The following is a 19,558-nucleotide window of genomic DNA, read 5'->3' as shown; positions in this document are numbered from 1 at the left end:
CTTTCTGTCCATAGATCTTGCAGAGGACCCGAGGGAGAGCTGGTGGCAGAGGAAAGCAGGTACGTGAGAAGCAGGTCCTCCAGTCAGTCCCAAATCACTGGATTCAAGCACAGAGAGCCACTTGTAAACGGAAAATATATAAAAGAATCCCGCAGTGCCCGCCCTTGTTCTCCGTCTCTCCCCAAACTGGTAAACATTCACCAGGCAAAAATACATTTATTTTCTTTTTCATCGAGGATCAGCAGTGGCTGGAGAAAAGGTTCATAAAATGCAAAAGTGGATTTGTAGCTAAGTGCCCAAACACCTTTAAACAGAGGCAGGGTGAAGAGACAAAATGAATTTAACAGCCTTTTCTTTTCTTTTTCCTTTTTCTTTTTCTCTTAAACCAAATGAAACAACCATTAAAAAAAAAATTCCCAGGTGTGCTGTCACTTGGAGTTGGAGCTGTCCCGGGTGGCTCATCACTACTCGGGATTCCCGGGACTGTGTCGCCGGCACAAATTCAAGCAAAAGTGACCCAAATGGCTCTTGAGAGAGCGGCGCGGCCCGCGCAGGCGGGGTCGGCAGAGAGCGTGGGAAAGGCGGCCTGAGCCAGCCACGGGACAGGACGGTCCCCCTCCAACACGTGCCCGAAAGCCCCGATTCTCACCCAGCGGGACAGCGCGTGGCAGGACTGCGTGGGGACTGCGTGGGGAGCCGGGGAGCGCCGATGCGGACGGAGGAGATCCAGCTCCGCCGCGGGCATCGGCACGGCTACCAAAAGCCAGACAGCAGGCAGTGCCGACGAGGCGCACGGGTGCCCCCCGGGCCCCGGGGGGCCTGGGTGGGGGGCGGCCCCTGCGCTGGCCCCCGGCTGACAACATCGGAAAACCACAGGACCGGGGTCCGCTTTGGGCTAGCATAGATTTTTTAAAATGTCTTCTTGACCCCCCCCCAAATGTTAATGAATAGAGAAATGCAAAGACCCTCAAACGGGCTGCAATCCCCGGTCAGCTCCCAGGGAGAGGGATTCCCCTGCAAACACCTGGGTGTCGTAAATCACCCCACGGTAAACACGTCAGGCCAGGATGAGGGCTGCCGGCGTGGGGGACTGGCCGCGTCCATAAACCAGGCGCTGGCCCGGCACTAATAAATGTTCCTTTCACCGAGGAAGACCCCCCCCAGCTGGGAGCAGAGCCCTTTTTGGGGGGGGGCTGAGATAAGGGACAGAGCACCCCACCCCGGCTTACCCAGGGCCGGACCAGAGATAGAGCTGTCAGGCCTTGATGTGGTTATGGATGTCTTTATGGTGCCCGAGAGGCAAGGACTGGGCAGCCGGCGCGGGCTGCGGGCTGCGGGCTGCGGGCTGCGGCTGCGGGCTGCATGGTTTGTGGTACTTTTTTTTTTTTTGGAGGCAGCAGGGGAAGATAAAACTCAAGGTTTTGTTTTCCGTATCATGGTAGTAAAATTGTAAAATACTGATAATGTAGCCAGCGCTGTATGGAAACATCCTCAAAGCACAGCAGCGTTGCTCCTTTTCAGACAGACTGCGTTCGTTGCGGAATGAAAGATTGCCGTGTCTCCCTCCTCCTGCCTTCGCGTCCTCCCCTGTGCGCGGCCAGACCAAGAGCCCCGAGAAAAGTAAAAGCATCCCAGGCTGCAAAAGCTTGGGGCTCTGTATACATCTTTCCTTATATTTCTTTCTTTCTTTCTTTCTTTCTTTCTTTCTTTCTTTCTTTCTTTCTTTCTTTCTTTCTTTCTTTCTTTCTTTCTTTCTTTCCTTCCCTCCTTTCTTCCTTCCTTCCTTCCTCTCTCTGTCTCTCTCTTTTTAAAAATCACCTCTGAAAATTTCTTTACCTTCTGATGCTCAACGTAAAGGGGAAAAAAAAATCTCTCCTTACAATTATCTGGCTAGGAGGGGTTTTTAAATGATGTCTTCTGTCTTCAGCCAGACAGACGTGAGGACAGGCAACATAAACATTGGAGGAGTAGCCTTCCGTAGCTGGTTAATGGCTCTCTCCTTTCTGCCCGGAGCTGGGCCGGCGGAAACGCAGGGCGCTGCTCTGCCTCTGAGGAGTGACCCAGCCCGAGGAAAACGTCCCCGAGCCACCACCTCGGCCAGGAACGATGCCGGATCCGATGATCTCTGATGGGAGCAAATATTCAAATCGCAGAAGTCAAATGGAGTATTATTAAACAAAGCTTCTTTACGATGTCTCAAACAGCAAAGGCCTTTTGAGGAGTGTTTTGAGCCGATGTGAGGCACCTGGCGACACCTGGCCAGTGCGGTGCCCAGGCGTCGTGGGCGGGCGTGGGAATGTGTCCCCTCATGTGCAGAGGGAGAGCCACAGGTTTGCGGCAGCTATTGAGATCGTAAATGTCACATGACGGTGTAGGACAATGGAGCCGTGCTTCAGGGTTTAGTCAGCAGCCGGCAGGACCGCGCGGGTCTGGGGTGAGGAGGGCCAGGGGACTGCGCGGGTCTGGGGTGAGGAGGGCCAGCGTGGGCCGGCGTCTCCCGCCCCGGGCACACAGTGCCAGAGCCGCTGACCTGGGCTCTCACCCAGCCGCTGGCACACCGCTCCGCTTGCTACATCCTGCATTTCGTGTACAGGACACCAGATGTCTATGTTCAAAAGGGGAAAAAAATCATTTGCGATATAAAATCCCCGTCTCCCCCACCACATCTGCACTGGGGGGCCCGCTCAGAGCAGGGGTCGCTGGTCCCCGATGAGGGGGAGGAGGTGCCAGAGTGGGTATTTACTCCCGGGAGACACCTGTATTCCCAGCCACAATTTCTCCTGTGTAAACTGAAGGAGACAGACGCGTCGTGTGTGGAGTGTTGGACAACAGTCAGGTGACATTGTCCTGAGTCTCCCCAGACCAGCTCTTAGCACGCATGTAAGAACGTGCCACCTGCCCATCTTACCTGGAGACTGTAGCCTCGGCCAGCACATTACAGCACTATTTACTCCTGTGCTTTAACATGCCCTTAGGAGCTGGGTGCTGGTGGCTCACACCTATAATCCCGGCTACTGAGGAGGCTGAGATCTGAGGATCACGGTTCAAAGCCAGCCCGGGCAGGAAAATCTGTGAGGCCCTAATCTCCAATAAACCACTAGAAAACCAGAAGTGGCGCTGTGGCTTGCCTTGAGCTGAAGAGTTCAGGGATAGTACCTAGGTCCTGAGTTCAAGCCCTGAAAAATGCCCTTAGGATAAAAGGTACTTCAAAAACACAGCTGACATATCTCCTTATTTCTTTATTACCTCCATTGTCAAATAACTTGACCCTATGCCCTTGTGTCCACATCTGCATCCGAAACAGCTTCTCTTCCTAGAACTGATGCCCCCTGCCATGTCTGGGAAGGTGTGTGCCCCCTCTCCCCTCCCCCTCCCCCTGCTTCCCTCCCCTCCCCCCCATTTATTTTCCAACCGGGAGCACTGGAGCTGGGGAGGGCGTGTTCCGCATGGCGCCCTCTGGTGGTCAGGTGTCCCAGGTGTCCCCCACCATCCCCAGGAGTGCCCTAGTCCCCGCTCCCAGGGGAGCGCCACCCCGCCACAGCCCCACAGCATGCTGGGACGTGGGCAGCCCAGAGACCGGCAGTCCCACCTCAGATCCCAGCACTAGACCCAGATTCCCAGCCCTAGGCGGAGCTCCGTTTTCTCTGTTTTCTTTGGGCTGCACGTGCCCATCCACCTCCGGAGGGGAGCGGCTCAGGGCTCCTTCTGTGCCCAGCTTTGAAGGCTCTGCCTGCCCCGCAGAGGGGCTGGTGGCTGCTGGCGCCCGGCCGAGGACAGGAGGGCTTGGGCTGCTCTGGAACTGATGGCCCTGCTTTAGAAGGCCGGAGAGCCGCTGCAATCAGTCAATCAATTAATCAACCCTGTGCCCTGGAGGAGCCTGGCTTTTGTTCCTCTGTAGCCTGCAGCAGCCTTACACCTCCAGCATCAAAGCTGAGGGTGAGCGCCTGGCCGGAAGGAGGCTGTATCTGCTGGCTTGGGAGTGCAGCCCCCCAGGGGTCTGGGCTGAGGGAGGAGGAGGTGAGGAGTGGGGGGGATGATAGCGCTGAAAAGCTGCAGGGGGCACAGGGAGCTGGCAGCAGAGCCACGGGAGATGAAATGGGTGGGTGGGGGAGGGAGGGCGGCAGGCCCTGATCTCGAAAGGCGGGGAGGGAGGGGGAGGCAACTCAGCGCCCCCCCCCCCCACCATTTGGCAGCCTACTTCTGCTGGAGACGGCTGGTCTGCCTTACCCACAGCGGCCTGCCCTGCCACTTTCTGAGCTCTGTAAACCAGCCTCACCCTCCCCACCTGCGTGCGGTTAAGGATGATCCCCGAAGGGCACGGGCCTCAGGCCCGGTATCCTGGGGGAAGGCTGCCCGAGGGTACCCCAGAAAAGCCGCTTTACACCTCCAGTCCTCTGCTGTGGCTCCCAGGCCCTCTGTGGTTTCTCTGGCCCTTTAAGAGCCTGAGATCTTTCAACAGCACGGCCAAGCCGAGCTTTGAGGACGCTTTGCTTCGGCTGGCCAGGCTGGACGTCTGTGTAGGTTGAAGTACCAAGCGTGAAGTCCTGCTTAATGCCGCTGACTAGAAATAATAAACAGCTTAGCACCCTGCATTGTTCTGGGGCCTAATGAAAACCACCACCACAGCAGCCTCCCACCCAGGAAGCCGCCCGGACTGTCTCGCTGGTCGGGAGCTGGGGCCATCCCTGCCCGGACGGTGGGGAGCTGGGGGCGCCTGACTCCGGGACAGGCGAGCCAGCAAGGTCTCTTCTGACTAAATGAAAAGAGCCAGGGTCCCCTCCCGGCCCTGGCAAACACAGGCCTGGGAGCCCCGTTCCCCAGGCCTCCCCTCTGACGGTCTGAAGAGCTCCGCCCTGAGCTCACACAAGACATCTGGACAAGTGATTCTCGGTGACCGAGAATCCCCTCGTTTTTACTTCCAAGAGCCATAGAAACTTGCCTTTTTAAGATATCTAATGCAAACGTTCAAGTGAATTGATTTTCAAGGGAGTAGGTAAAGCCAGATCCCGGTGGCTCACACCTGTCATCCCAGCTCCTCAGAGGGCTGCGCTCTGAAGATCATGGTTTGAAGCCAGCCCCAGCGGGGAAGTCCGTGAGAGGGTCTCCAATCAACCAGCAAAAAGCCAGAAGTGAAGCTGTGGCTTCATTCTTTTGTCGCCTTGAATGACAAGGCTCAGGGACAGCACCTAGGCCTTGAGTTCAGACCTCAGGACTGGACACATCTCAGAGCACAGAGGGGGAACTGAGGCACAGAGGAAGAGGAAGTGGTATAGTAGGAGAACACGGCCAGCTACCAGGGCCAGCGCACCTACTGAGCCGCCTGGCCGGCAGGGGCACTAGTCAGGAGTGGCTGGGGTGAGCCTCGAGCTCAGGGCTGCTTCTCTGCCCCAGGCCTGGTCCCGGGACGGGCGTGTGCGTGTGTGTGCTCTGCTGTGCTCCTCCTTCGGGCTTGGGGAAGTCTACAGTGTGACCCACGGACCGTGCCACCCACACGGCTTCTCCTCTTGTTTTCCAGGTGAGTTTCCAAGAAGTGTTAAAGAATAAACACTGGTCCTGGGGTTTGAACTTAGGGCCTGGGTACGGTTCCTGAGCTTTTTCAAGGCGAATACTCTACCACGTGATCATGGCTCCACTTCTGGTTACTTGGAGGTAAGCGCCCATAGACTGTTTTGCCCAGGCTGGCTTTGAACTGCAGTGCTCTGATCTTAGCCTCCTGAGCAGCTGGGATGACAGACGGAAGTCACCTGCCCGAGCTAACCTTTTTTTCAATTGTAAAATAATATATTTATCACAAAATGAAAAGATGTTTTAATAGAATATATGTTTAAAAATGGAAATGTTTAAGTATTTCTTAATCAATTATAACCCTACCATACTTGGGATTGTTTTATATATTTTTGCTATACTTTCTCTGTATGTATATATATGTATATGCACATGTCTTAAACACATTTTGAATTATACACATATGCATTTATATATATATATATATATACACATATATATGTGATCTTTTTTTTTTTGCTGGTCATGGGTCTTGAACTCAGGGCCTGGGCGCTGTCCCTCAGCTCTGCAGCTCAAGGCAAGTACTCTACCACTAGAGCCACAGCGCCACTTCCGACTTTCTGCTTATGTGGTGCTGAGGAATCAAACCCAGGGCCACATGCATGCAAGGCAAGCGCTCTACCACTGAGCCACCTGCCCAGCCCCAGCCTGGTGTTAACTTGAGCCACTGCTGTTGTGGGGCACTGAGCTTGCTCTGGAACATTCCCTTTCATAAACCACCCGGCTGGTGGGAATCCTCAGGTGTAAATGCACGTGAACCGCCTGTCTCTTTCCTTTGGTCAGTTCCGGACAGGGGAGCTGCATCCTGGAGTGCTCGAGGGCTTGGCAAGGCCCTGGCGGCTTCAGCCGAATCCGTCCGCAGGCCGGGCATAAATCTGCCAACAGGGCGGAGGTGCCTTTTAACTAGGATTTAGGGAGCCGGGGATTGTGGTCACAGCTTGGTTTGGATGTAGCCGAGCTCCTCTCTGGAACCTTGTTCTTAGCCCCAGAAGGAGCTCTAGCTCCATGAAGGAGACCCAGGGGCGGGTTCTGTGAGCGTGTCCGGCCCGGGGGCTGGCCCACCTCTCAGCCGTCCTGGAGGTGGACGGGAGAGGCGCAGCGGGAGGGGGGCCCAGGAAGGAGGCGCTGCCGCTGGGGCGTGTGCCGAGGGAAGACGGCTTGCAAACTCTTCTACTTTGGGAAGAGATGTGAGCTGAGAGCTCTTCTGTGGGCCCGAGAGAACCTTCCAGGCCCTGGGAACTTGCCGGAGTGCCCTCGGTACCTGAGGCCGGCCCCGGGGGGCCCTGGTTCTTTTGGTGGGCCGGCCATGAGGAGAGTCGAGTCCAGTCAAGGCCTGACCCCTCCGTGTGTTGATCAAAGTGTCCCCAGCGGGTGACGGGAGAGGCAGCCCTGTGAGCGCAGGAGGGCCTCGCCAGGCCCGGGCGGCGGGGGCCACACCCGCAGCGAAAGGCAACTCAGCCCGGCCGGTCCACGACACTGGAAGGCTCCATCCGTCTTTCCGCTGGTGACAGTGGTGCCTACAGCCCCACCCCCACCCGTGAGTTTTCATCCTCCGAAGGGAAGCTGGTCCCTGAGTTCTCAGCCTCCTCCATCAGCACAGCGGAATCACACAGTAGGGGAGCTTTGTTGTAGGTCATGGGTCTTGAACTCAGGGCCTGGGCGCTGTCCCTCAGCTCTTCAGCTCAAGGCGAGTGCTCTGCCACTTGAGCCACTTCCGGTTTTCTGGTGGTTTATTGGGGATAAGAGAACCACAGACTTTCCTGTCGGGGCTGGCTTTGAACCACGATCCTCAGGTCTCGCCTCCTGAGTAGCTAGGATGGCAGGCGTGAGCCCCCGGCGCCCAGCCAGGGGAGCTTTTTCTGTCTGCGTTTCCTGTCCTCACCGTTCCTGGGAATGAGTGGCCCACGTCCCATTGTGCACACGTGACACACAGGCTGTTTCTACCTTTTGGGTAGCCTAGCCCTGCTAGGAATGCGGGCGTCCGTGGGTTGTCTCGGCTCTGCTTTGAGTCCTTTTGGGGTTCACAGCACACTGCCGGGTGGTGGGGTCGCTTTCTGTGTGATGTTTCAAGAAGCCGCCGGTGTCTGCCCAGCGGCCCGGCTCCGATCCCCTCCGCTGTCCCCCCACGAGCACCCGGCTCCCGGGCCAGCTCATTGTATCAGCCCTGCCTGTGGACCCACGTGACCCCCGTAGCGTGGGGCGTGGGGGACCACGGAGCCTCCCGGGAGCTACAGAGCCGCCATGCCCTGGGCGGCCGCCCCTTCACGCTCGGGGCCGCCATTCCGTGGTCCCTTGACCTCTCCGGGCCTTGGTTTCCTGCCGTGCAGGGGTGTGACGTGGGGCTGTGCAGGCGTGGGGGGGGACCTCTCCTCTGCCATTACTGTCCCGAAGCTACAATGTGTGGAAGCCATGCTGAAGCCGGAGAGGGGAGGAGAGGCGGTGAGCCATGCTCTCAGTGCGGAGGGAAGTGTCCAGAAGTTTGGGGGGAGGTGGAGGATTGGGCGGGGTCTGCGGCGGGCTGCTGGGGGTGTGGCGTGTCTGGTGTTGCCCCACCCAAAGCCAGGGCTGTCCAGGAGGCTGTCCAGGGCTGCCGTGGACAGGCAGGCTCTGTGCAGCCCTTCAAGGGCTGAATAAACACAGTAATTTACCGAGAAAAGGTCTTTCGGGGCCACCTCTGGCTCCAAGTCTCAGGACTCCTGGGACAAAGCCAGTATCCATCTTCTGGTGTGACATGTTCCTGTCAACAGTCACCCTGAGAAAAACAGAACCCCACGGGGGCAGCGTGGCAGCCCTTCCTCCCCACAGCCCGCGGTCCCGGGGCCAGGGAGGGAGGGAGCAGAGTGGGGGGGGAGGTGGGAGTTGCAGGGCAGGGGCCTGCTGAGCAGGGGTGACAGGGTGGAGGAAGGGGAGCAGGCTCTGGCTGGAGGCAGGCAGGCCCTTTCCTCACCCGGTTGTCCTATGGCTCTCTTGGGTTTCAAGGCTCAGAGCCTGGGGGTACCGGGCACCCCTGGAGATGCCCCCAGAGGACCCCGAGGCTGTGTGCGCTCCGGAGCTTGGACGACCCCGGGCTGGAAGGCCAGCAGCGCTCCGTCCACCCAGGAGTCCAGCACGCAGGCCCGGGAGGACGGCCTGCCGGGGCCGCGTGGTTCCCGGCGAGCTGCGTGAGCCTGCCGTCCGCTGGGCAGTGTCTACACGTAGGACGTGGGTGAGGAACGTGTCAGCCTTCCAGGGCTGGCGAGAGACCAAACGTCCCACGAGGAAAGGAAACGCGTGAAGGGAGGCCAGGGAGGACCGCGGAGCGCAGGTCCACAAGGACATCCCCTGTGGTGGGCGGGACTTCCTGTGGGCGGGACTTCCTGTGGGCGGGACGTCCCGCTTTGTTTTGCTTTCTGTTTTATTTATTTTTTAACATCTTCTATATTTGGGAAGAGGCTAATTTAAAAATCCGATTGCGTGTGGATTGTGAGAGATTGCAGAGGTAAAGATATTTACTATGGAGAACTTTGGGACAGCTGAGCTGTCCTACAAGGCTGTGGGGCCAGAGGTGTGGACTATTGGATGGCAAACCTAGGCAGCCGGAAAATACTCATGGGCTATCTCTGCTGGGAAGATCATGGGCTATCTCTGGCTGGGAAGATCATGGGCTATCTCTGGCTGGGAAGATCATGGGCTATCTCTGCTGGGAAGATCATGGGCTATCTCTGCTGGGAAGATCATGGGCTATCTCTGCTGGGAAGATCATGGGCTATCTCTGCTGGGAAGATCATGGGTGTTTGTCAGTTTTCTTCTTCTTGTTTATCCTTGTTTTCTAATTTTCCCATAGCAAACGTACTGCTTAGGGAACTAAAATCTTTCTTCAAGTACCATACAAGTAATGTATTTGGCTCTTTGTTGGGCAGGCGAGCGGAGGGAAGCGAGGAAGAGTTTGGCACTCTCCGATGCATCAAAACATTCAGTGCTGCCCCTGCAGGGCTCAGCCTAGACCCCCAGTAACTTACAAGGTTTCCCTGGATCAGCTCAGCTACTTAGGGAGCAGAAAAACCACGCCAAGCAAGCAGGAGCAAGGTGCAGAGGGCTTCCCCAGGGGCCGAAGCAGCAGGGCATGGGTTAATTCTGACAATAGTGAGGCTCTCGGGGCAGGCACGGGCCAGGCCCTTCTGTAAGCGTGCAGTTGATAAAACGTGAACCGTGTCAGCCTCCCCTGTCAGCCTCCCCGGCATCCCTAGCTGCTGAGACCAGGTGCAGAATGAGCCTGGCTATTCAGAGTCCATGGGGAAACAGTGCCCAGGTTTTGAACCCACGTGGGTCTGCACCAGAGAGGCTGTGACTCCTTCCTCTGTAGTGAGGAGCCCACCGCTCACGTACAGTTGGTAGAGCCGTGCTGGGCCCGGGCAGCTGCTTGGGTGTTACAGGGTGCCCCGTGGCACATGGGCGCGGCTTGTCAGGATGTCCGGGTGTTTCCGTGGGGACAGGGGGGAAGGCTGGCAATTGTCTTCCTGGAACTCTGACCTCACAGGGACCCCCAGCCTGCTCCTAATTACGTCTGCCATGGGTGGATCTCACCAGAAACTCCCCACTTCTAATTTAGGAAGAGACCGAGACCTTTCCAACCAAGGCTTGGTTCTGCTCAAAGCTGGCAGGGTTACCTTCCTGATTCAAAGGGAAACATAATTTGCTTGTTAGGCTTGGGAGCTTCAAATGGCGCTGGTGGCCCAGGTGTGAAGCTCCCAGAAACAGATGGCTGGATTTCCTTCCCACCAGTTTGGAAAGGGAGGGAATGCCCACGGGCTGTGGCTCCCGGGGCATCGCCCAGTGCCCCCTCCGTGAGATTCCCTCATATCAGAGGGGTGCTGGACAATGCCGGGGCAGCGGGAAGAGTATAGACTTGGGAGTCACACAGTCCTGGGTTCGGATTCCGCCCACCCCCTCTGTGGCCGCAGGCCAGGCTGGAAGAGCTCGGACGCTGCTCACACCATGGTGGAGAGTCGGGGCAGTCGCAGGAGATTGGCTGACCCCTGGGGAACCCCCACCTCCTGGACCCGGGGAACTTCTGTGTTTGTGGGCCACCTCCATGCGGTGCAAGCGTAGATGACCCCCAACCGACAGGAGTTATTAAACCACACGGTTCAACTTCTCAACACCAAGACCTTTGCAGCCCCCGTGCAGAGAGACGTTGCTTAATCCCAGCAGCCCAGTGCTACAAGCCTGGCCGTGGCCTGGGAGCCGGGAGCAGGGCCAACTCCTGCATCTTGTGACCTCTGAAGTCACCCAGGACCCATCCAAGAAGACCCGTGCTGGGCTCACCACCTAGACACGGGTCCTTGCTGGACAAAACGTGGACAAAACGTGGAGGCCGGGCTGAGGTGACGCCGGTGTCTCCGTCCGGGAAGGCTTGTCCCGGCGCTGGCCAGCTTTGGCGCTGGCACCGGCCTGCAGACCTCTCTCTTGTAGATGTCACAAAGTCCAGAATGCCGGGGCCGTCACTCAGATCCTGTAATGCGGGATAATTGACCCTAAAAGGATACAGGGCAGGAGCAGGGAATCAAAAGCAGCCACAGCAGGGGACCAAACAAGCGGGGAGTGACCAGAAGAGAGGACAAGGCCAGGAGGCCGGCGTGGGGGCCGGCGTGGGGGTCCCGGAGTCTTCTCTCAGGCTGTTACAGCCATCCTCCTCCTCCATGGCTTTGCGCCGGCCTCCGCTGCCGCCTGGGCCCCTGCGCGGTGGGCCCCGCGCCCCCTGCGCCCCCTGCAGTTGTCTGAAGGGGCTTGAAAGTCGGTCCCCATGGGCCGCCCGCTGCCAGCCCCGCAGCCCGGGGCTGTGTCCTTATTTGGAAGAGGGGCCTTCGTTGGGATTCAGAGGTGAGATCTTCCTGGATTGGGAGGGGGGTGTAAATCTGGTGACTGGCACCTTAGAAGAGAGAGGAGAAAACCCAGGCGCAGAGCAAGAGGTCTTGGGACCATGGGGCAGAGATGGGGCAGTTTGCCATAAGCCGGGGGCCCCTGGGCTGTCCAGAGCCCGGGGAGGGGTGGGCCCTGCTTCAGCCGGATTTCAGGACCTACAGAGAGCTCATGGCTTTACTTGAAAGCCACGATGTTGTCCCCCAAGGGGCCCAGGCACCACCCAGGAAGCTCTGGCCATCACCCAGAAGCTCTAGGCCACACTACGCTGTGAAGAAGGGAGGGCTTATATGCCTGCTGGATGCAGAGTGGCCCTGGGGCCTGAAACAGGGGCAGAGGGCAGCCTGGACACCAGGAAGAGAGGAGAGTTTCCCAGACTCGTTCCCAAGCTCAGCTCAGATCTCTGCAGAGCCCGAAGCAGATCAGCGGGTGACAGGGCCTGGGGTGGGAGAGGGGAGGCCTGCTGTGGTGGGCTCAGGACAAACACAGGCTCATGCAATGCACCTGTGCATGCACACCGGCGTAGTGCACACGTGCGTGCATGCGCTATGCACAGATGCGTGTGCACATGCCTCCATGCACCCATGTGTGTATACACACAGCTGTGCTGGGTCTTCCAGACTTCCTGTGTGGGGAGCGGGCTTCAGAGAACGGGAAAGTGTTCCCCGCCCCTCTGCGGGTGCTCCCCCTCCTTGTCCAGGTCACTGGCCTGTCCAGTGGCCTGGCCACCTGGGTCCCAGTGATACCCCTCCACACACAGAGGAGTCACATGCAGAGCCCCGCCCCGAGCTCGCGGGCCCCAGAATCGGGCAAGAATCCAAGAAGGCAGATGGGCACAGCTCATGCTGACAGAGCAGGTCTGGACTTTGTCCTGAGGCCCGTCCCCCTCCCCCCCACCCTGCCCCAGCGATTCCTCTGCTGAGCGTCTCCCGCTGGCCCTCCGCCTCTGCCCTCTCTGGGGTCCTGGAGGCCAACCTGCCTGGGCCCCATCCGCCCAGCCCTCCACCAGCCGCCTCTGGCTGGCAGCAGCCACCGTGGCCTGGACTCACGCGCCTGTCCCTCACGGCTCTGTCCCCCGTCCCTGCAGCCTGCCGTGCTGCGCGGATCCTGCGGCACCCCACAGCCCGGCCTCCCGTATACTTCCTTAAGGGGCCTCCAGTTGAAGTGGCTGTTCATTCGCATCCAGTACCTGACCGGTGCTGCCCTGGCCAGGGCTAGGCCGGCGGGGCTGGCTCTGCGGCTCAGGAGGGCCAGTGACGGCACAGTGCTCCACAGTCTGTGTGGAGATCCGCATGGGCCCTTGAGCAGCTGTAAGAAGAACACGGAGATACATGGCGTCCTGTGCGTCCTTCCCATTGATCTTTTGCAACACCGGATACAGCGTTACGGCGGGGACGGGGTGGTGCCATCCGCCCGCCCTCCTCCATGTCTGTATTGTGTGTGTGTTCAGGTGTAGGTGTGTGTGCACGTGCGTGCGCCGCTCTTCTCACGTGCAGATGGGTGCATCATCTCCATCAGAAGGATCAGAACAGCTTTCTGTAGTGTTAGGGTTTGGACTGGGCCTTGCCTGGCTCTGAGAGGCCCCAGCCCTGTGCTTTGCCGCCACCCCTTTCTTGGCTCTAGTTATTTTGGGGGGCAGGACCTAGAGTTTTCCACCTGGCTCTTGGAGTGTGATCTGACTCCTCTTGCACGGTTAGGATGATACCTGTGCACCACCATTCTGACTTACTGACTGACATAGGGCCTTGGTAAATTTCTGCCCCCTCTGGCCTCCAACTGCAATCCTCCTGATTTAGGAGTCCCGAATAGCTGGGTTACAGCCACCACATGCCACCATGCCTGGCTACCACAGGGTTTTTAAAAATGTGATTTCCTCAGGGATTTTTTGAAGATCAGATCACTTCAGCACCGTATTCCCCATGCCCCCCAAAACATCCGTGGCCCGTGGCAGAGGCCAGGGCACCAGGCCGGCTGGGGGCCCGGCAGGCTTTGTTCTTCCCAGCTCTGCTTGGCTTCAGCCTGGGCTCTCTTTCTCTCCCCGTGCTGCCTTTTGTGGGCCAGAATTTTGGAACCTGAGTGCAGAAGGTTTGGGCTGTGCCCATGAGATGGGAAACGCCATCCAGAGCGCTGGCTCCACCTCCGTCCCCAGCCCTGCCCGAGCCAGCGTCCTCTGGCCCCTCTACCTAACACGCTGATAAAAAGCACCATGTGGGCCCTGGAGGAGCCGGCCCGAGTGCCAGATAACCGACTCTGCTTTGATGTTTCCCAAGTGCAGACTGGGCCCGGCCTCCTCAGCCAGCAGCGCATGCTTGTTTATTTTTGTCGCCTGTAGGGTTTTTGATTTCCCTTCCCGAGTGGGCCAGCTATCATTATTGCTGTCATTACCCTATTGGAAATGTTGCTAAACGCAAGAGCCCCTCCATCCCATCCTCCCCACGCAGGCCTGGAGACCACCCACGACGCAGGCCTCGCTCATCTCCGTAGCCCCAGGACGGAAGTCTGCGATTTCACCACTCACGCACACACGCGCATGCACACACACAACCAGGCTGGCCTTTGTTAGACTTCCCACCCCCCCCACCATGCGGCGGGTTCCAGAGTTACCAAAATGTCCCAAGAACCACATGGCCCCCCGGGGAGGGCGCGGCGCGGTTGCGTCAGACCACGGACGCGCAGTTCTGTCTCAGCGACGTTCCAAATGCGTTAGATCAGAAGACACAGCTCAGCCACGCTCTTCCCATAAATACTGTAAATTACTCGGAGGTCCCTGGAACAGCTGGGCGCCCGGGGCCACGTGACGTTGGCCTCACCCCCCTCCTGCCCCGGCCCAGACCACCCTGTGAGTCCTCCGCAGACACACCTGCAAGGCCCGCAGCCTGGTCCCCGCGGAGGTGGCCATCTTGGGAGCAGCGACCTGGTGTGAGTTGCTCCTTCCTCCGGAAGTTGTTCTTCATATCTGGATTTCACAAATCCAGTCTGAAAATGCACGTACCACTATGTGCACACGCATGTGCACACTCCCCCACGCACATGCTTCCACACACGGACACACGCTCACGGGCACACACCGTCACGCTGGTGTCCCTCTGTCCATTCCCAGCCTGGCCCTGTCTGGTCCTGTGGAAAATGTCCCAACAAGGTTCAACAGAAACAAGACCCAAGCGTCTGCTGGGGCCCAGGAACGCTTGCTGCTTTCATCAACCAACGCTTTACCCGGGGCCTGTCCACCGTGAGCTCCTGGGGGTCTTTCTGTCCTTCCCTCCGCAAGATTACATAGTTGTGCAGTGACTACACTGCTCACGCTGCAGGAGCAAGCGGCCAAAGAAACAGGCAGGACTAGGTAGAAGTGCACAGGCAGATGCCGAAGACGATGTCAGTTCCCCACGCAAGACGGTTTCTCCAGAATCTCAGGGCTCCTCTGCGTGGCCCTCTGTGTGGAGTTCCACTGCACCCCAGGGCCTTTGCTCTTACTCTCAGCCCTTCCACTCATGGGAACCCACCCACCATCACCCGTGGGTGTGGACTTCAGGGCTTCGTGCACGGCCTTCATTCAGTCACCCCAGCGTTGCTTCTGGAGGCTGGAGTCTAGAGACAAATCTAGATGCTTGTTCCTAGCGGGTGAGTGAATACCAAAGGGTGGCCTGTCTAGGAAGAAGTGGAAAACCACACAGCCATTCCAAGTGAAGGAGGGCGCTCCGAGTGCTGGGCGGGGGTCGGCATCGCAGTGACCCTGGCAAGAGCCTCACCGTGCTCATGCTTTGGCTCTTCTCATCTGTGTCACAGGTGTAATGGCGGCCAGCTTGTAGAGCTGTTGATGAGATTTTAGGACCGAGCTGAGTGCCTGGTGTTCTGGTGGGTGGCCAGAGCTGGGCACGAGCTGTGTGCCCCCCCCTGCACGCGGGAGGGATTGGGGGAGTGTCCTCGCCCACCATTTTTGGAACTTTTTTTCCCCATGACGGTCTGCAAGCAGCACATCCGCGGAGCTGCACGCCGGCCTCCGGCCTCCGCCACTGTCCCTCTTGAACACGCTGCTCCACGTGACCACCTCCGTGTCCCGGCGTCTGTCTGTCCAGCCCCGGCTGGCCCAGGCTTGCACGGCAGCATTGCCAGTGCCCAGTGGTGGTGTTCGGGTTTTCTTCCTTAGAGAAAAAGTATGCAGAGTCTAAATGCATTGGTGCGAATTGTTTGGTGGTTTTGACCACGTATTAGCTGCTTTAAAAAGAAATGCTCCTGGGCTTAGTGGTAGAGAGCGTTAGCGTTCTGGGCATTAGTGTGCTCATCTGCCTTCAGGTTCGTGGGGAGGATGGGGTGGTGAGGCTGGGGGGGGTTGCTGCTGCTTTGATACTCTGTGTGTGTGTGCGTGTGTGCTTGTGTATGCTGGGACTGGGGCTTGAACTCAGAACCTGGGTGCTGTCCCTTAGTGTTTTTGTTCAAGGCTGGCATTCTACCCCTTGAGCCACAGCTCCACTTCTGGCTTTTTGATGGTTTATTGAAGATAAGAGACTCACAGACTTTTCTGCCCCAATGGGCTTTGAATAGCCCCAATTGCTCGGATCTCAGCCTCTTGAGTAGCTGGGACAGCAGGCGTGAGCTGCTGGCACCCGGCTTGATGGTCTCTCAGTGCTAATCACATCTGCTTTTCTTTCTTTTTTAAACAGTTGAATTGGAAAGACCCAGGCAATGCAGAAGGAGGCGGATTCCTTGGGGGAGAACCTGGGTTCCTCCCCGCAGCTTCTCCTCCCTGCAGCTTCTCCTCCCCCTGGCTGCCGCCACGGTGGGGGAGGGGAACCGGCCCGCTGCCCCCTGCTTTTTCTAATTCTTTGATTACTGCGTGATTGCACCATTCACTCAGTCTGGGGCTAAAAAATCGAAAGAAAACAAAAATTCTTGAGTCTCTTCCAGATACTGAATCTGACACCACTGTTCCTCTGTCGGTTTTGGCAAAAACCTACAAAACGAGTGACCAAGAAGGGTAAACACAGTTAGGTAAACACTCCCTGCTCTGATTCATGATTTAAGTACATCAGTTAGCATTTAGCTGACTTTACCACAATGTTTTAATGTCATTAAGAATGTAACTTCTTAGGAAAACTAAGAGAGTCTCTTTTTAGCCCAGACATGCAATTAAGGGAATTAGTAACGTGATGCCTCACCCCTGGAGCTCTGATAGGGGAAGAAATCTCCTGCGACCCTTTCTAAAGACGGCTTTACAACCCCGGCAGGGTTCACTGAGCCACAGTCCAGGGCAGCAGCAGGAGGAGGAAAAGCAGGACAGGAAGAGGGAGCGGCGTGGCCCGGCCCGCTGGCACAAGGGAGGAGGGCAGGTATGGGCCCTCGAGAGTGGGTCCGGCTGGGCAGTGCAGCCTTTGCCCAGGTCCCAGGATGCGGGGAGGCTGGGGGGGGGGGGGGGTTACTGGGCCAGCTTGGGCAGGGAGAGAAAGGCTTCTGCCGCCCCCCTTATTTAGAGAACAGGCAAACCCAGGCGGAGCCAGGGCCCTCTGTGCCAGGCTTCGCTCTTCGCAGTAGGCTCTGGAGACAGGCCGGCAGCCGGCAGGCCTCCATCCTCCCGGCGCTAGAAGCGCCCCCTTCCGTTGTGCCAACCAGAGATGTCCCCAGACACCGCAGCACATCGGTCACCCACCCACAGACGAGTCCAGTTGTTTTGCATGCGTGGGGAAGCTGAGGTCCACGGGAGGTGAACTAGACTCTGAACCCGGGTGCCGTCCACGGGGCAGGTGGAGGCACAGGGTGGGCCGCGGCGCTCAGAGCCGGCGTGGCTCCCGCGCAGGCTGGGTGCGGTTTGGCCTTGCCGAGGGCCGTCCCCACCGGGCAGCGGGACCCCGTGGGCTCCGCGGGGGAGGGTGGACGCAGGGCTGCGGCTCCGGCCACTTCCAGACCCTCCCTGGACAGGAAGCCAGGGGACGCCCAGCAGCCAAGGGTGTCGATGCCAGCATCCGCCATCTTGGGTCAAGGGTCAGGCTCGGGGCCAGCCGGATGAGACGGGGCGGATTTCCACGCTCTGCACGTCAGTCCGTCATCCGTGGAAGGGGGTCACCACCGTGCCTCTGTGCCGCCCCCCTCAGAGCAAAACACGATGTATCCGCGCTCCCCTGACCCGGAGGAAGGGTGCGCGCCCTGGCTGCGGGGCTGTTGGTGGCTGATGGGGAGGTGGGCACCGGCAGTCTGGCACGGAGGTGGCGTGCTGGTGGTGCTGGCGGTTTTGTGGGTGCTGATGGAGGTGCTCACAGTAATGGTGGCGGCGGCACCATCACGGCAGAGGTGCCATCACGGATGGTGGCGGTTTGGTGCTGAACGCGCTGGCTTCACAGGGGGTGGGTCACGAGGACTGGAAGAGGCTGAGATGCATCTAGAACTTTCCAGCTTGCATCAACCACACTTGCCTCCCGTCCACGAAGCTACTGAGGGGCAGAAGGCCCCCGCCTGACCAGTCCCACGGTGGGGTGAGGACCCTCAGTGCCCCGCATGGCCTGACTGCAGGGCTGAGCTCCTGGGCAGATGGCCGGGCAGCGGGCGAGGAGCCGGGCCTGGGTGGGCGGAGCACTCAGGTGCACTGAGTCCTGGCCAGCAGATGCCACCTGTGGTCAGCTGTGTTCAGAGCCTGTGCAGGAGGTGGAGTTAGACCATGTCGCGTCTCAGGGCAACTGGACACAGGGGAGCAGAGTTCCGGGCTCCCGTGTGTCCTGGGCTCTGAGCCAGGTGTGCACCTGGGCACACCTCCCCGCTACCTTGCCCGAGTGCACCCCACTTCTGCGGGCGGGGGAGAACGCGGAAGCCGGGCTGAGAGCACAGGGAGCCCCACCGCATCATGTTTTGTTTCTTCCTGTCACTTCCCAGCGTCCCTCCCGCTGCGGAGTGGGGGGTGACCTCCCATCCCACTTCTAGATGGAATTTTCTTGTTTCTCAGCAGAGACCAATTTGGGATGAATAACTCACGGCCACAGAAACACGACACCAAAGCGCCAGCACTGGGTGGCAAATTTCTCCACGACCACAAATATCCTTTCTCCTTGAGGACCAGATGAGAAGCATTTGGGGGTCGCTTGTGCTGCGTCCATCCTCATCAGCCGCCGGCCGCCTGGGCGGGGCCCCGGCCCCGCTCTGCCGCCGCCCCACGGTGCCCACAGCGTCTCTGGTCAGTGCTGGAAGGTTCTCTCTTCTGGGCTGAGGAGGTGCCCGGCAGGGGCTGAGCCTGGGCCTGGCGCAGCGTCGGTGAGCGCCGAGAGATGGTGCCATGGGCGAGAGAGGCTGATCGCACACCGCACCCGCTTCCGTCCGTTCCCCTCTCCTCAGTTTACCCAGCCAGTCAGAACCCACACCTCAGCTCTGGCAGGACGTGGATCCACTCTGGAAGAAGAAGGGCTGTGCAGCCCCCACCCAGCCTCTCCTCCTCCTCCTCCTCCTCCTCCTCCTCCTCCTCCTCCTCCTCCTCCTCCTCCTCCTCCTCCTCCTCTTCCTCCTCCTCCTCCTCCTCCTCCTCTTCCTCCTCCGCCCCAGTCTCTGGCCAGAGAAGCTCTCCCGTTCCCGCCCCGCCCGCCACCCCAGCCAACATCCCTTTCGCAGCGAATAAGCACAGAACATCTCTATTACCGCTGCACACGTTTCTCCTTTATTGGCATGCCGAGACGAGCCAGGTGGCAGAGGAGCTGGCTGCCGGGGGGGGGGGGGGCGCGTTTTCACCCCAGGTGTGTGGCACACGCAGAGGACACCACGGCCAGGTTCCAGTGGTCTGTTGACCCAAGGTTGGTTGCTATAAAACACCAGGGTCATGCAGCCCGGGGCCATGTGGGCCTACGCAGCCAGCGGGCTCTGGGCTGGAGTATCTTCTGGAAACTTCTCAGCAGGCAGGAGGCCCGTGACTGAACACATGTGACATCTCATTTGCAAGATGACTTGAGCTTCCAGGGAGAAACAAGTGCCAAAACCACGTCTTCCCAAAGGGACGCCGACCTCGGACCGAGGGTGCGTGGGCTGCGTGGGGCTCAGCGAGGCTGCGTGGCGCGCTCGGGGCTGCGTACGGGGCGGTGGGGGAGGCCCGCAGCCCGGCTCAGAACGGCCTCTGACACCCGCCACCTGC

Source organism: Dipodomys merriami, unplaced genomic scaffold, assembly GCF_024711535.1.
Source record: "Dipodomys merriami isolate MVZ:Mamm:240054 unplaced genomic scaffold, mDipMer1.0.p SCAF_120, whole genome shotgun sequence".
Taxonomy (NCBI): Eukaryota; Metazoa; Chordata; class Mammalia; order Rodentia; family Heteromyidae; genus Dipodomys; species Dipodomys merriami.
Note: the sequence above shows the minus strand (reverse complement) of the source record.